The sequence below is a fragment of the Schistocerca piceifrons genome, chromosome 2 (genome assembly GCF_021461385.2).
Source record: "Schistocerca piceifrons isolate TAMUIC-IGC-003096 chromosome 2, iqSchPice1.1, whole genome shotgun sequence".
In the NCBI taxonomy this organism is placed as follows: domain Eukaryota; kingdom Metazoa; phylum Arthropoda; class Insecta; order Orthoptera; family Acrididae; genus Schistocerca; species Schistocerca piceifrons.
The window spans coordinates 379307040-379313939 of NC_060139.1; positions in this window are offsets into that span (position 1 = coordinate 379307040).

A 6900-nucleotide genomic window follows, 5' to 3' on the forward strand; every position below is an offset into this window, starting at 1 on the left:
ATCATTTCCGTGAGAATCTCCTCCCTATTTCGCTATAATACAAAATAAGCTGCCCTTTGAAATTTTTCGATGTACTCCGTCAATTCTGTGTGTTGCTGATCCCATACTGCTCAGCGGTTCTCTAACAGCGGACGGACAAGCGTAATGTATGCAGTCTCTTCTGTAGACCTGTTGGATATTAAGTGTTCTACCAATAAAACGCAGTCTTTGGTTTATATTCCACACAACATCATCTATGTGAATCTATGTGATCGTTCCAGTTAAAATTGTTCGTAACTGTAATTCCCAGATATTTATTTAAACTGACAGCCTTTAGATTTGTCTGATTCATCGTGTAATCAAAATTTAACGGATTCCTTAAAGTACTCATGTGTACTGTAAGCGTATTGTCATATCGCTGGCTTAGTTGTGGAGTGTCTTTGCGGGCAGCCGCGTCTGTGGATTCGAGCGCTGGACACGGAACTGTTATGTTGGGTAGTGCGCAGCTCTGCATGTGAGAGGCATTGTTAGCATGGAAGTTGAAGTGTTGCTACAAGTGTTATTACAGTAAAGTGATAAATAAGTAAATGATTCAGAGGAAAGTGCGTCAAGACGTAATTTAAAAATGAGCAGTGCTGCTGATAACGGATTTGTGTATCCTCTCGTTGCGTGTCGTACCGTACAGTATCACTCATCCGGGCCGTGTTCGGTCTCCCTTAATGAACTTATGTGAATCAGTTGAAATTATTCACCATAAATGAGCGCACTCAAGTGCCAGTGTTTTGTAGCGAGCGTGAGAACGTGCGTTCAATCATCGCGTTTCCGCATTATCAACAATCAACCGCGCCGCGACGGTTACGCGGACGCTCGTACAACTGAGAACTGTGAACTGTAAATTTAACCTTGTAAACAGTGATTAAGTTTATTACTAGTGTCAAGGAGGACTGGTACCAAACATCTGTGTGTGCGTGACGAGCGAAAGAACTTTCGTGCGACCATTCAGCTTCTGCATCATCAACAATCACCCGCGCCGTGTTCGGTGCGCGTACGCTCGTCCAAGTGGACAGATATTCATCAAGACTGTCAGTTGGGATAAACATTTACGACTTATAGCGTGAACAGTACAACCTGAGATTTTCCTTTAATCGTCTCAGAATGTAGTTGTTCATACCAGACGTAGAACAGGTGTTTTGACGTTGAGTGGCTCCCCTAACTCGCTTGCATATTTCGATAGATAATTCCAGGTAAGCCAGCAGCAGTGTGGAGCAGAACAGTACGACAGTCGCGGGATTATCAGGTACGTGGTGTGGAGAGAGCGCACGGTCAAGCAACAACAGTCCGAAACGACAAACGGTTACAGTAAAAGGGTCCCCCACCCATTTGTACTCCCGGGAATGTTACAGTACGACCTCACATTTTTCATTTTTTAGAATCAACAGCCACATTTCGCAGCATACGGATACCTTGTCTAAATGATTTTGCAATTGTTTTCAATCTTCTGAAGACCTTACTAGACGGTAAATGACAGCATCCCCCGCTAATAATCTATTTGGATTGTCTCCTAAATCGTTAATATAGATCAGGAATAGCAGAGGGTCTATAACAGCTCCTTGGGGAACACCAGATATCGCTTATGTTAAACTCGATGATTTTCCGTTAGTTATCACCAACTGTGACCTTCCACACATTTAATCACAAATCCATTCTCACTACTGAGGCAATAATGCACATGCACACAATTTAATTACCACCCGCTTGTGAGGAACGGTATCAAAAGCATTTTTGAGATCCGCCGTCAATAACACTCATTACCTCGTGAGAATAAACAGTTAGTCGTGTTTCAAGAGAACGATATTTCCTGAATTCGTGCTGACTCTCAGTCAACAGATCGTTTCCCTCAAGGTAATTCATAATAAGATATTGCATCACCTGTGTTGTAAAGAAGAATGACGTAATGTTCCTTTGGACATGCACATGCAATCTCGTATTTATCCGCCGGTACCAGGCAGCTAGTTTCAATTAAAATGTCCTCCCTTGTACGGGAATTACAGAATGTGTATACGAATAGGGTCTGTGACACAGGAAAGACTGCATATGGAAGTTCGGGTGTGGCCTTGAGTCGTACGCGGATAGTCAAAGCATTAAGACGACCACTCGCGTAAGGCGAGGGATCCGGGTTCGAGTCCCGGTCTGGCACAAATTTTCATTGTCGTCATTCCCTTACGCAGCTGATTGATGTTCGTATTCGCAACTGTGAATGCATTCTATCTAATTCACGAAGTTCGAACATAGTATACGTTCTAAAAAACTACTGCAAATCGATGTCATCGGGTTACTACTAATTCCTTCCTTCAGTACTGCTGCGACCTGTGCAACTTTCCCCTTTCCAGTATTTAGATATGGATCTTCCGTTGAACTGTTAAATACAGAATTACTGCATCAGCGTACTCTGAAAGAACCCTAATTGGTATACAATCTGAAACGGTCGAGTTGGGGTTTATTAAGCGATTTAGGCTATTATGCTACACCGAGGACATCTACTTCTAAGTTACTTATTTTGACAGCAATTCTTGATTCGAATTCTGGAAAGATTTCTTTGTGTTCTTTGGTGAATAACCGGAAAACCGCATGTAGTAACTCCGCTTTAGTGACACTGTCTTCAATAATATAACGATTGTTATCGTGCAGTGAAGATATTGATTGCGTATTGCCTTTGGTGTACGTCACGAACGACCAGAATCTCTCTGGATTTTCTGACAGATTTCTGAACAAAGTTTCGTTGTGGAAACTATTAAAAGCAGCTCGCGTTGACGTTCGCGCTAAATTTCGCGCTTCTGTAAAACATAGGCTATTTTGGGCACTTTGCGTTCTTTTGAACATGGCACTCTTTTTTTCATTGCTTCTGCGATAGTGGTCTAACCTGTTTCGTGTACCATCAGGAATCAGTTACATTTCTTACTAGTTTACTTGATATAAATCTCACAACTGCTGTCGAAACTACTTCTTTGAATGTAAGCCACACCTGTCTACACTTTTATAGTTAGTTCGGAAGGAATGGAGGCTGTCCCTTAGGAAGAAGTCAATTTAAAATTTATCTGCATTTTTAAATAGTTACATTTTGTATTTATTTTTGTGGGTTTGCATGATGCAGTATTTAGTCTCGTTACAACGTCCTTGTAGTCATGAATCCCTTTATCCATCACAATGGTCCCTATTTGCTCGGGATTATTTGTTGCTAAGAGGTCGAATATGTTTCCGCAACCATTTAAACTTTCAGAGAAAGGATTTAGTATGATTTAGGGAGATCTTTTAAGCCGGATTTTAAATGTAGATTTTCGCCAACATATCGAGGATAGGCTGAAGTCACCAGTATAATTTTATGAGTTTGGTACCTTCTTGAAATAAGACTCAGGTCTTCTTTGAACCGTTCAGCAACTGTATCATCTGAATCCGGAGGTAGGTAGCCAATTAGCAATATATTCCAGTTGTCAGGCACAGCCTCTGCCCATAATAACTCACAGGAACTCTCTGATTCAATTGTGTTACAAGATATACCGCTTATAACAAAAACAAACATGCCGCTACCAACTGTATTTAATCTATCCTTTCTTGAACACCGTAGGTTCTTTCTAAAAATGTCGGCTGAATTTATCTCCAGCTTTAGCTAGTTTTCGGTACAAGGTCTGTTCAAAAAGTTACGGAGCATTCGTAATTTCGCGCCAATGGTGTGATGGAGAGAAATACGGTTGATATCCCTGCACACGCCTGTTATTCATGTATAACTGCCGGAAATTTCATTGTTGGTTCAAATGGCTCTGAGCACTATGGGACTTAACATCTTAGGTCATCAGTCCCCTATAACTTAGAACTACTTAAATCAAACCAACCTAAGGACACACACACATCCATGCCCGAGGCAGGATTCGAACCTGTGACCGTAGCGGTCACGCGGTTCCAGACTGTAGCGCCTAGAACCGAACGGCCACACCGGCCGGCTCACTGTTGGATGTGCGTTAGTTATTGTTAAGTGCCCTTATTGAGTAGAGCCTTGTATCGCACAGTTGCGAGTTTCGAGTGGCCGAGTTAGAGAACCAACGCGTCCGCATTAAATTTTGCTTGAAACTCAAGAAACCCTTTACAGAGACACACAGAATGATGCAGGAAGGCTACGGTGATGAGTGAGTAAGCCGTACTCGATGTTGCTAACGGTTCACTTGGTTTAAAAGTGGCCAGACGGAAGTTAAATATGGCTATCGTTCAGGACGCCCTTCGACGTCTCTTACGACTCTCATGTCAGGAACGTCAACGAAATGCACGTGCCATTCGAAGACTGACCGTCCGAGAGATTGCAGAAGAATGTAACATTTCGGTTGTATCATGTCATGAAATGCTGACACAGCATCTTGGAATGCATCGTGTTGCTGTCAGATTCGTTCCACTGTTCATGAGTCAAGACCTTCGTCCCGAAGTCTGCGAAGAGCTTTTGGATTGCGCAGATGAGAACGAGATGTTCCCTAAGGGAATCATAACTGGCAATGAGACGTGGGTCTGCGGTTATAACGCCGAGACCAAGGTTCAATCTTCGCAAAGATTCTTCAAGACAAAGAAAACCTCGTCAGGTCAGGTCAAATGTCAAAACCGTGATGATAGTTTTCTTTGACTTCGAAGGATTAGTTCATCACGAATTCGTGCCACAGGGACAAACTGTTAATCGAGGGCACTATCGGGAGTGTGTTGCGACGTCTGCGAAAAAATGTGAGAAGGAAGTGGCTTGAAATGTGGTGAGACAGTTCATTGTTCTTGCAGCGCGGTAACGTACCCTCATATTCATCCCTGTTGGTGGGTGATTATTGCACAAAACACGAAATCACTGTGCTGTCTAATCCTCCGTACTCAGCAGACCTGTCTGTGCGGACTTTTTTTTATTTCTGAAGATGAAAACCCCGTTGAAAGAACGAAGGTTTGCAACGATAGACGAGATAAACGAAAATTCGCAGACATGGAAACGGCGTTGGGAGAGGTGTATCAATTTTGGATGAGAGAATTTGAAAGAGACCATGCTCAATAAGCAGAAGATAGGCGTAGAAAAATGTTGTGGACAAAGTTCCAGTTTTTTTTTAACAGTCATACCTATAACGGTTGGTGTTTCGCTGCTACTGTCAGCTGCTGGTGCTCTTTTTATAGTCTCAGTTTCAGTCATATTGAAAATCTGTAGGGCTAAAGAGCAGCCAGACTCTCCTACAAATCTCCTTCTGTCTCTACCCCTCCCTCTCCTTCTCTCTCTCTCTCTCTCTCTCTCTCTCTCTCTCTCTCTCTCTCTCTCTCTCTAGCATAATGCTCAAAATCGTCTTCCTAAGATACTTTTTCTTTTTTTTTCTTTTTTTTTTTTTTTGCCGTTCTTATGAATCGCTACATACAGAGCGCTAGGGGTATATGTGATATGTGTAGTTTCTTTTTTTTGTTGACTAAGGACACTGTGCTGAATAACATTACATCTGGATTTGCTTCATTTACAGACTGAAGTAGTATGTTTTCAGATTGGTTAGTAAAAATGTTCAAATGTGTGTGAAATCTTTTGGGACTTAATTGCTAAGGTCATCAGTCCCTAAGCTTACACACTACTTAACCTAAATTATCCTAAGGACAAACACACACACACCCATGCCCGAGGGAGGACTCTAACCTCCTCGGGGACCAGCTGCACAGTCCATGACTGCAGCGCCTTAGACCGCTCGGTTAATACCTCTAAGTATATGTCACAAGCGCAAGGCATTATCTTTTGTTTTGCCCTTGGCAGCACGTCAGGAACGAAGTGTGGCCGTGTGGACGCAAAACAGTCTTTAGTTGGTGATGCAGTTACGACCGTGCAAAAAACATCTGACAGAAAATAATGTGTTGTGTTTGCAGGAAGACTAACACACTGAAATGGGTACAAGTTAAGGTACCAATGATCATAATATCTACACTTATAGTCCTAGTCCTAGTCCTGTATAGAGACAACGATGATTCATTTCAGAAGGGTACTACCATTGATCTATAATGAGTTAAAAATGGAGATTTTGCCTTTGGCCTTCCTTGTACTTTACTAATATTTAGATTAAATAAGCAAAGCTCAAGACATCTGAAATACAAATGAAACCATTAGTTGCATCTAATAATAACAATCATAACGTATGTTCGCATCAAAAGGATGTGTTGTTAATAAATTTTAGATCTTTTCATGCTGCTTGCAGCGACTTCAAAGACATCCATATACTGTTACTTACAGACAAGTGATATTTATGAAATTCTGGATTTTTTATACTTAAAGTATATCGAATCACATTACAAAATTCGTGCTTTATCATACAAAGTTCAGACAGGTGGTGATTACGAATAGCGTTCTCGGCTAAAGTTCAAGTACATATAGGACGGGAAACTACCTAGCGAATCGTGCTCACATCCCAGTTCTGCAACGCGGAGCTGTGAGTTCGGAAGAGGATTCAGATGAATTTTTAGAACGCACATTATATGTTTCACACGTAGATAAACTAAGAGAAACTATTCTGCTAGATGACATGGCCCATCGTATCGGCCATAACATGAAGTCTGTTTGGTTGTAAAGAGTGGGAGGGGATTTCTAACCAAAGTGGTGAACGCCTTACTGGTCTACGTAAAACGTCGATCTTTGGCTTGCTTCACATATTTCTGCTTTAGTTGAATTTACCTCAGTTACAATTTGAATTGCTCTCTCTCTCTCTCTGTTCTATTTTACAGTGACCTGTCCGGAAATTAAGTGCATAAATGAATAAAAGTATTCGAAAACCTTTATTTAACTTCGTTCTTCTCCTCTTGAAACGTCCCCTTAGAAAAATTATTGAATTACTGTGCTGATAAATCTCTTACATTATTTGATTTTCAAACAGCTCAGCAAAGCTGAAC